The 11,421-nt window shown below is 38.7% G+C and overlaps 1 protein-coding gene across 1 annotated transcript in view; it reads right to left on the reverse strand.

Moving 5' to 3' along the window:
- cacna1db (calcium channel, voltage-dependent, L type, alpha 1D subunit, b) overlaps positions 1-11,421 on the reverse strand; it is a 144,004-nt gene that overhangs the window by 70,563 nt on the left and 62,020 nt on the right. The window lies entirely within an intron of this gene.

Below are 11,421 nucleotides of genomic sequence, written 5' to 3' on the forward strand. Positions count from 1 at the left end.
ACTGTCCGGTAGAACAGTCCAATGTGTGTGTGGCAGCTGAAATTATTTCCCAGGTGTATATAATGTTTCATGGCCTAGAGGCCAAACCATTGAAAACTGATTGAAAATGTCTAAAAAGCAGCTGGCAAATAGAAAATCAGTGTGAAGTTGCACAAAAAACCAGAATGCTTGGGTGATTCTTTGGTTGGAGTTGCACCACTGTCGATCCAGACATGAGGCTAATTGTCCTGCTTTGTGAATACTATAAAACCATAGATTTTAAAGTTTCTGGATAGACCAAGTCACAGTGAGAACATGCTGCCTGAGACCTGAGTCAAATAGTGTTTGTACATAATTCTTGGCATTTGTTTTAACAATTAGCAACTCAAGACATTACAGATAGTGTCAGTCACAGAAAAGAATTGACTTTCAAAAAACTGTCATGTGATTGTCTAATCTTATTGTCCTGTGTGAATTATCTCAAAATACTACTTGATTCAGGTCTGCATGCAGGTTTATATCATGTAAACATGCATAAAATCTCCTCTTTATAACAGGGGGATCCAACACCACACTGCAGACAAATGAAATGAATGTATAATGATGATGATTATATTATGAGAATTCTCCCCACAAATATCTTGACAAAACCTCCTAGAAACCCCCCAAAGAAACATGGTCACATGACTACTGGCTGGAGATTTACTTAAGACATTGTTTTCAAAAAAACATATTTTGAAATGTAATGTCTTGATACAAGGGCATTGGTATCTAATTAATTAATGATTAATTGATGTGAAAATGCTACACCCAGCACCTTTAACCTCTAAAATCTCCCTGGGGTCTGTGCCAAAATAGAACTGTTTGTTGATTCATTTGACTAGCGAGTCTCCCTTCCTCCTTTGTCTTCCAGGAAACACATGCAATGTTTGATAAAGATCTCATAAACTCAGTGATATAAGGTGTACCAGGTGCGGGGGGAGAATGAGATGAATTTGCAAATGATATCAATAACAGTGCTGATGATGATGATTATCACACACTGATCAGTGACTCCAAACACATGTCATGCAAAAAAGCAAGAGCACAAGCAAGCAGCAGCAAGGGGAGGCACACAAACACACAGAGATGAACCATCCACCCACACAAAACACACTTTTACCCTGTGTTTCTGTGGACTGAGTGAACCAGCAAATGGGATCGAACCACCGACCTTCTGATTAGTGGACGACCCGCTCCCCCTCCTGAGCCACAGCCGCCCCCCCCCCAAAAAAAGCAAAAGCACAGCCAAACTTTCCTTTCTTCTTCTCAGTGAGGTCAGCCAGCGTGACCCCTTGGTGTTACCAACATGCAGTTCACACAGCCAGACAGCAGAGGGAGCAGTGAGTCAGTACACAGCAGAACAAGAGAGGAACAACAAGAGACCGCTGCAGTACAAACTACAGTACACACACAGCTGCCTTGTCCACAAATGCTACATCCTGAGTGAACATACAGTCACTGTCGGGTGAAAACCTTGTATCTCCATAATATCAAGCCTTGGCTTTAGCTTGATGACAACGCATTTTTGACATTATCCAACAGGTTTTGAAAGGTTTCATAAGGCCAACCCACAGAAGAACTGAGAAGTAATCCTTCAACTGAGTGAAAACATGAAAATCATAAAAATTGGAGTTATGAGGTTTTTACCCAACAACAGCGATATGTTCTTTCCATAATAGACTGACCATTGAATCCAGGCGAAGGCTATGTTGCCTTAATACAGTAAATTCACCTGTTAAATCCACTTCTTATAACTACTAACAAATAATTACTTCTTATAATATTCTTTCTGAAACTTTCAATATGGGTTGGACTATCACCTATGACCAATCACTTTGTTTTGTTTCCTGATTGTAGCACACCACAGTGAAAGTTGGCATAGTGGTAAAGTGCAGGTGTTTGGACCGCAAGGTTGTGAGTTCAAGTCCCTGATGAACTGTGAGCATTTTGAAGTTTAATGAAAAGTAAATCAACACTAAATCACACAGCGCAGAAAACTCAAAGCAGGTGTTTGACATCATCTGTCAATGGCAAAATACCTGATTGGCATCACTGATTGGGATGTGGCCACACCTTTCAACCCATAGAGAGCAGTTTTCTGGCCCATGTGACTTACTATAGTTTTATTTGTTAATGGAGGGCACTACAATGTTCTATAAAGTGATTAGCATTGTCAATCTGTCAATCATAGGCTGCAGTATCATAATACTTCTCCCTTTAGTTAGTTTCTCCTCAGTAAACCTATAACAGGTGGTTGGCTCAGTAGGTAAAGCATCAGCCTTTCATATGGAAGCTTGTGGGTTCAAATCCAGTCTTGTCGTTACTCGTGAACAACAAGTAATAGAAAGTTTGGCTGTTGTGAATAACTTCAATGTGGCTGCAATGAAAAGATTAACTTGACAGAAGTCACGGGTCAATACAAAAGCTGGTGTTAAGCCATAACTAATAGACTGTATGTCCGATCTTCAGAACATGTCAGTTTTTGTGTGTGTCTTTCTACCTTCTGTAATGTTTTGTCTCTCTGTCTTTTCAAATTGTGCCTGGACCCTGCAATTGCCGCTTGCAGCTATATTTTTGTATTGAAGCTGCTAACAACATCTTTCAATTTGTCCTTTTTTTGTCCCCAAACAATATCTTTAAATTTATTCCATTTTCATACCGAAAAATGACAACGGCAGGGTGATCCAACAAACTCTGGGATACATCACTGCCTTGAAACAAAGACTAGATTTAGATGAATGAATTTATAAACTGTGCAAAGAAAATTAATTTAATTGCAGCTTTATAGGCTGTGTTTATATACAGTCGCTGTGGTCAGGTAGGAGCCTCCATCATATTGGAGGCTGACAACATAACTGACTAATTTCTACTATTTATTTAAAGGCCATTATTGGCCTTGGCAAACATCAGTCTAACCCCACTAAATATCTATGGGTCCCAAATCTCATGACATGGTATAATATATTTATTATAAAATGTCATTAACAAGAGACTGATGATTTCCCCCAGTAGCCTCTTTGCATAAAGTCAAATGACAGTGAGGTGAGCAGTTAATGAACAACCCAATAGGCAATATTGCTACCAGCTATATATACCAACTACTGCCTCACAGTTGGGAATCTGAAGTCACAGACAGAGAGAGAGACAGAGAACATAATGAAGGAGATACTGCTGAGCATCCTGGCTGTATCAGGCAAGTGTTGTATACAGTTTGATTTAAGTTGGAACAGTCTTACTACCATAAACATATATGTAGTAACACTGAATATATATTACACTGCATTTCTAAACTCTTGTGAGTACCTTACATATTAGGAGGATTTATGGTACACTTATTATACATTTTCATTAATTAATGCATAGGTTAACACAGTGGAAAATGGCAAAATGGCAGTTGAATACTAGGAATGGGACAATATGCTTATCTCATGATATGATTCAATACGAGATATGGTGTTCATGATTCAATACAACCAGGATACGATGTAATACATAAAAGTTCAATGACAACAAAGTCTGACTGTGCAGAATTGTGTTTAATTCCCAAAAAACCTCTCTAACAACTGCATTGGCTTGCTAGAATGTAAACATCAATTTAAAAATGTCATTACAAAGTGCAAATAATATAGTTTCAATGGAGAGCTTGTGAAATTGTGGCAAACCATCTAATTTGTAATTACAACAACAGAATAAATTGTAGCTAATATCAAGATTATTTTTTCTGCCCCAAGATACGTATCGTCACTTTTTTGTATTGCGATACATTGAATTTCGATATATCGTCCCATCCTTAGTGAATACATATTCTAGCACTTGATTTATTTTATTTCAGTAACATCCACTTTTGAAGTAGTTTCAGCGCCAAAACCAATCACACGCACTTCAAGACACTGACATAAAATGCTAAAATATGAAACTATATTCAAACACTTTTAGCTCAGATCTAATTAATCTGCATGTCTGTCATCGCAGGGCTGTGTGCCGTCTCCTCGTACCGTCAGTACCATTTCGTTTATGAGCCAAAGAACGTGACTGAAGCACGGAGACACTGCAGGGAGAAGTACACAGACCTGGCCACTCTCGACAACATGGAGGATGTGAAGAGACTCAACGACATAGTGGATTTACAAAAACTGAGCAGTTTTAACGATAAGAATGTGATTTCTATGACTTTTCTCTTCCGTTTTGTCTTTCTTTGAATCAAAGCCATATTTGACCGTCATGTAACTGATGGATGAGAGGCAATTTGAAAAGTTTAACCTTACATTATCTATTCAAACTGATCTTGGAAATACTGGCTGTATGCCTTAAAGGAAAATTATTTTAAGCAGTTTTAGTGACAGGGTTACTACGATAAACTTTAACAGCATTTTTCCAAAATGTTTCCTGAAATAGTTTCAAGATTGGTCTGCCTCAATACGTTGTAGGGATGCTAGACTGTAGTCTGTCAGCAGAGACACAAAAACTATTCTTTCAGGCAATGATTGTTGTGAGATAATCCTGTTCAAAGCTTTTTTTTCCATTGGTCAACTTTAAAGCTGTACTAGGCAACTTCGCATATTGGCAGCCGAAAGTGGCAGCGAGAGTTAACCGTTTCAATTTTTGAAAGTTTGAAGGACTTCATTACCCAGAAATCATGTAACGTGACGTCAGTAAACGCTGCACTTCTCTGCCCTAAATCTCTTCTTCTTGGAGACGGGTTAAGGCAGAGAAAGTGAAAAAAAACATCTTTTTGCAGCATGTTCAACCATTGTTGGTGAGGCCATGCTCGTTCGCTGCTGTTTAGGAGAAAGTTTCATATTTTGCTCTTAAGTTTTGATTTGTCCCGTGTGCCGAGGAGATTTCCCACCTGCAACAATGCCGACACCAGAAATTAGTATGGGCAAACAGAGAGAATCTACAGGGGGAATGGGATGTTCTTCTCTGTTGCAGCAGCACTTTGTGATTCATGCTGAAAAGACGGGTGTATTTTGTCATGAAAATCTTGCCTGGTGCAGCTTTAAGTTTTACAAAGTTACAGTAAGGAAAACAACTGCTTGATGTCAGGATTAAGGTTATGCAAAGAGAAAACACTGTCCTAAAGTGAGATATTGTTTTCAGCTAGCCTGGATTGGGCTGCAGGATGACCTGAACAGCTGGAGGTGGTCATTGGCAGACAGAAGTTTCTACAAAGACGGGGAGGCTGAGTTCAGGAACTGGCACACTGGTCAACCGGACAACCAGAAAAGTGAAGAACGCTGCACTGTCATGCTTGATGACGGCACATGGAACGATGGGAATTGTAAAATGCGCCGTTTGCCAATCTGCTTTGATGCCGAAGGTGAGATGTTTTCACTGTGGAATCCTGAAATTATATCATATTCACATTCCTCCATCTTTCTTTTCTCTCTTTCTCTCTCTCTCTCACACACACACACAAACACACACATACATGACTTACATTCAGATCAGCTGTTTGTATCCGCTTTTTTTGTTGTTGTTGTTGTTTTGTTTTTTGGCAATGCTTTAGTGTGTAAGTTACTTGATTAATTGGTATCATATGATGCAACGTTTCGGGTGGCGCTCTCCACTCGAATTGAGTTGACAAGTAGACCATCTATACTGTGAAGAAGTAAACAAATATTTCACTGTACCTTTCCTTGCAAAAAGGGATAAAATTAACTTTGCAAAAACATCTTTGAGGTATGACATTATCTGACATAGAGTTTATGAATGAAGCTGCAATGGCAGCAATAGATGGAGTAAATTTGGATACTACATGTCATTTGCAGAATAAAATCATAACATAATAAAAATCATGGATTTTTATTATGTTATGGGCTTTATTACATTTGATTTACATTACAGGCAGTTATTACATGATGGTCATTATTACATTTTGGGCCACTACGATATGTATACATTTCTATTTCACAGTGATTAAAGTGGTAATGTGCAAGAAACTCGTTCTTTATTTGTTACCATCTTTGGTTCGAAGCACTCATTGCTGTGGTGTTTCTGCACTGCACCGCCTAGAGATCAAATGTCCCTTTTTCCTCAGACTTTCTGTTGATGCAGTTTGAGTTTCTCTTTTCTCTGTCTGTTCAACCATGGTGGCTATCACTGCTCATGCTAACTACCCAGTTCTTCTTCTGTTTATTCCAGACAAACCACTGTTGCTGCTGCTGGAAATGTACAAAATGTCACTTCCTGTATGCAGAACAGCAAATGTAAAAGCTTTCATGAGCCATGGGTATAGGTTGAATCACTATTCACTCTTCAACTATCAATCAGCTATTCATAGTATTCTGTTACATCACCAAATGGCCATCTTAGTAGGAAAAAACAGGTGATTGTAATAAAGTAACAGGTGATTATCATCAAATGACAGCCACAGCCAATGAGCTGTGTATATGGTAAAGCACCATATTGGTAGGAAATGCATCATGGGAATACTATGAATAGAGAGTAACAAAGCTTACATTTATAATATGAAAATGATGCAGATTTTTATCTGCACATTTACGCCACTTTGGCGTAAGGTATTGTATCCACTGGTATATGTTATGGTAATTCTACACAGCGCTTTAATAAAGTCTATTTTCAGAGCCGACTGAGAGATTTCTTCTCATCAACATGTCCATGACATGGACTGAGGCCCAGAGCTACTGCAGGCAGCACCACACCGACCTGGCCAGTGTCAGAAACCCGACAGAGAACCAGAAGATACAGGAGCTGGTGCCTGCAGAACCTGTAGGAGCCTGGATCGGCCTTTCCAGAGACTCCTGGAAGTGGCTGGATGGAAGTAAATCCTCATTCAGGAACTGGAACACAGTGGAACCGAATAACAAACGGAAGAACGAGGCCTGTGTGGCAGCAAAGTTCAGCTCAGGCAAATGGGAGGACTGGAACTGCGATGTGACAAGAACGTTCATCTGCTACAGCAGCGGTGAGTCAGTTGGCTTTAGAATGCAGGGTTTAGGTTTAGGTTTAGTTTATTTGGAGATATGATAAAAACAAAGGAAAAAGGTTGAAGAGAAGAAATGCAAACTGTGCAGGTGAAACCAAAAACCACTGAGGGAGTAATAAAAATGCAAATGACATCAAAACTCAACAAGGAGGAAAATCCAGAAATCATGTAAAGGGAAGAAAATAAATTTGAACACTCCTGATGTTGATAATGTTCATGAAATCATAGGGGAGGTTAGAGTGTGGTATTGATCAAATACAGATATTGGGTTTGTGTTCTTTAAGCGCTAACATCGTTGGCCAAAAGTAACTGAAATAATAGAGCAGTTGGAGAATGTAACTACCACATTCTTCCTTTTTGTTTTAAAATAGTTAAGAATGTCAATTATTGTCTGGCCAAAAATGAATGTTGTAATTGATACTAAATGTTTGTTCTTCAAAGTCATGATGAAGCAAGTGGTGAGAGTGCAGCTGAAAAAAACCGACTCCTCTCTGGACCTGAACGATCCTGCTGTGATGGAGGCCATCCTGAAGCAGGTACATAATGTTTGACCATTCAACTATAATGCAAACACTACCAAATTATTATTTATTATTATTATTTATTTATTACTTTTATCAAGAGCAGCTGAACTGTACTGAAAGTGCCATCAGTAGTGTAAATAAATATATCTGTATGCCACCATTATTGTGACTAGACTTGTATTAAAGAAGTGAAAAGAACAGTAAAACAGCACAATTAGGCACATCGTATTATCTAGTCCTGGCTGTAAACCTCTGGGGGAGCTGGAACAGTAGAAAACTAGTAGAAAAGTAGTAGTAGTAGTAGTAGTTGTACTGGAGATTGTCTATGTGTGATTGTATGTAACTGTATAAATATGAAGCAGGGGGCTCCTAAAAAAAAAAAGAGCATGCTTGCTCAGCGGACGATCCGGATGAAGAAAATGTTTAAAAAAACATAAGCAGGGGGTTACTGAATAAAGGCATGTGTGCTTCGTAAAAGTCTGAAGAAAACCTAAGTGATAACATTCAGGGGAATAAAGGTTTCTGTGTCTCAGTTCAAACAGAGGCTGAAGGATAATGGGGTGACTGAAGACGTCAAAATCAGTTGGAGGCAGCAGTCGGACGGAAAAGTCTTCCACAGGGAAGAGGAGAAGAAGAAAAAGAGCAAGAAAACCATTACGCCAAAAGAGGACCTTTGATATTGTGTAGAATTTTCTTTTTCTGTGTGTGTTTCTACGCTTTCAGTTATAAATCATTTTTTCCACAACAGAAAGCTGTCGTATCTTGAACGTAACTGAAGAGCCACAACTGTTGTGAGTTGTTCATGTGCGCAAATATTGATTTCAGCTTTCCAAGTTCATAATTATAAGAATATCTGTTATTCTATATGATGTGTTCTGTATTCTGTATATTCATATTAAAACAGCTTCCAAAACAAGGTTTGTTATTTGAAGTTGAAGTTGGCCTCCTGCTGCGTGTCAAATACTTGCTGTGATACCTTTAACAATTTCAATATCAATAATTGTCAGAATTCCTATTTTATCTAATATAAAATGGTGGCCAATATTAATATTGGCCACTGGATTTGACAAGAGAGTCAACGGACAACAGGGTTTTATCACACACACACACGTAATTGATCACACAAGCAGCTGAGTGAACAAACTGTAGAACCTGAACAGATAGAATGAACACTTTTTGGTGCCTCACTTTTATCTCCAATGTTATGAATCTGAATCTTTCTGAGTCTCAATCGATACTCGTTTCCAGTGACATTATCAAATATTCTGAGGCAGCCTCCTCATATGTACTGTACCAGCCAAAAGACCAGTCAGAAATGTCCGTTTGAATGGGAATAACTGCTCTGTTTATTCAGGTTCTGTGGTAATTAACGTCTCGTGGCAAAAGCACAGGAGTTGGAAACAGTGTCTGTTCCCACAGCAACAAGCCTCCTCAAGATCAGAGCCAGCAGAGATCTCTCTCTCTCTCTCTCTCTCTCTCCCTCTCTCTCTATCTCTCTCTCCCTATCTCTCTCCCTATCTTTCTCTCTCTGTCTATAAATCTCTCTCTCTCTCTCTCTCTCCCTCTCTCTGTCCCTCTCCCTCTCTCTCTCTCTCTATCTCACATACAGCACTGCAGATACGTATGCATAAACACATACAGAAGCAAAGGTACTAATACACACACACACACACACACACACACACGTACACACACGCACACACACACACACAACCAAACATCCATGTTTACCCCGTGTTGTCATGGTGACCCACACACAAGGCCAAACCATAAAAAAACAAGACTTTACATGATGACATTTTTTTTTCTCTGTCTGGTTTTCTGATTTTTTTGGGGGGGAGATGAAGCCATTGTACTAGTCACACTTCTTACTGTACATGCTTACTTCACAGCACAGCCGCTCCACCCCAGAGAGGAACTGTTTAGAAATCCTGCAGTACTAATGCAGGGAAAAAAGACATGACAGAGAGGAACAGTACTACAGTTTTGCTGCGTAGGCTATACAGTACATCCGCTATTGTTAGTGTCATAGAAAGGGAACGCTTCTGCACCCACAATAAGCAACAATATATCATGTAAGCATGTTTTGGAGTCATCCTATCATCGCTGGAGAGTTTTCTATTATTCCAACTGTCAAATTGCACAAATCTCGTTTCTCCCATTTCCCAGTTTGTGAAAGGCAGCAGCAACAAAGAAAACAAAGAAAACACTGTTGCTGTAGAGGTGGGGGGCAAACTAAGGGATACAGAAGCTGGCAATGTGACGCTGAGGAGGTCTCCAGCTGTGACAGTTGTTTCTAATTTCCAAAGTGACACCTGTATTTATGTTGCATATACCCACGGGTCACTAATGTTTCCTGGACCTCCGGCTAGGGCTGGGTGATATGGCTGAAATTCATTTCACGATAATCATTTCAAGGATTTTTTTCCGATAACGATATATATCACGATATGGCTTACATATGCAAAATCACAGTTAAAATAAGATTGATGTTTACCGCATTGAACTGCATGATAATGTTAAGTGTTATGTCAAACAAAACTCTGAAATTTTCAAATAATATTCCTTAAAATGTATCACACCTTATTTTGTCAGAGTTAAAAGAATATAAAAATTCTTAGAAATGTATACAATAGAATTGTGTATCACAATCTCATCATATCATTACCATATGATTCTATTGAAAGATGATAAACGATAATAAAATGTATGCGTAACATTTAAGAATCACTTGAAACCATTTCTCTCTCCCTCTAAGCCTCAACCTGCACTGATTATTTCTGCACATATCAACTTGCTTTTATATAAGACATAATCCTATTGTGACAGCCATCTGATTGATTCAGCAACTTAGGTGGGTGGGTGGGTATGTGTGTGTGTGTGTGTGTGTGTGTGTGTGTGTGTGTGTGTGGGTGTGGGTGTGGGTGGGTGGGTGTGGGATTGTCTATGGTCTATGCAAATATGATTCATACAGCCGTTACAATTTGACACACAGGGGTTTTGAAAGAGTTTTTTTGGATGCGTCTGAATGTGCAAAATATGGAGCTGCAGCACATCAATGTGCCGCTCCAAAGTGAAGGACAGTTCACATAAAACCCAGAAGATGCATCAGGAAGTAGATAATTAACTTCTTGACCTATGAATTGAATTAAGAGCAGTTTTTTAAAATGAAAAGTAAGAAAAATAGAAGGATTTCATTCCAAAACTATATATCCATATAGAATATATGGGAAAAATCATTACCTGACATTCATCAATTTCAAAATCACAGATGTTACAGACTGTATCCTTGAATACATAAGTGTTTTGTACAAAAAAGTCATTATGTGCTTTACATTCATTCTCATTTTGTAAGAGTAGGAGTCAGTTTTTTCAGATGATGGATATCTCAACTCATATCTCATAATATCTCATTTTGGGAAACACTGTGGAAGGTGTATTGTGCCATACTGTATGACCTGAAGCTTGCATGAACATAGCTATAATTAACTGAATGTTGACTGTATCTTTGTAGTGTGACACTGTGTGTATAGTCTACCATCCCCAGCATATCTTGCACTGTCCCTTTGTACTGAATATGAAGTCCTGCTGTCCTTATTGCAATATGTGTCAGCATGTCATTCATACCTGTAAGTTGTCAATATGTCTCCGCACTTGTGTCATTTAATATTTCTTTTAGACACAGTCAGATATGTCACTTTGGAATGAAACTCTTAACCTGCTTTATAAAACCAGGTATATTGCAATTTCAACTTCACGTTCCATATATTGCCACAGAACCAAGCCGATGGAACATATAAAAAAAATTCCTCTGACATTTACAATATCTAAAATTCAGCACAACAGAGAGCTAAACACAATGGAAAGACAATGGAAAGGTAAGTAAAGGTTGCGTTTGCCCGCCTCATCTCCCTATATAAGGAGCAG

This window comes from Centroberyx affinis, unplaced genomic scaffold, assembly GCF_046629955.1.
Source record: "Centroberyx affinis isolate AG114_WGS23_722 - 3 ecotype Tasmania unplaced genomic scaffold, CSIRO-AGI_Caff_v1 ptg000302l_1, whole genome shotgun sequence".
Classification (NCBI taxonomy): Eukaryota; Metazoa; Chordata; class Actinopteri; order Beryciformes; family Berycidae; genus Centroberyx; species Centroberyx affinis.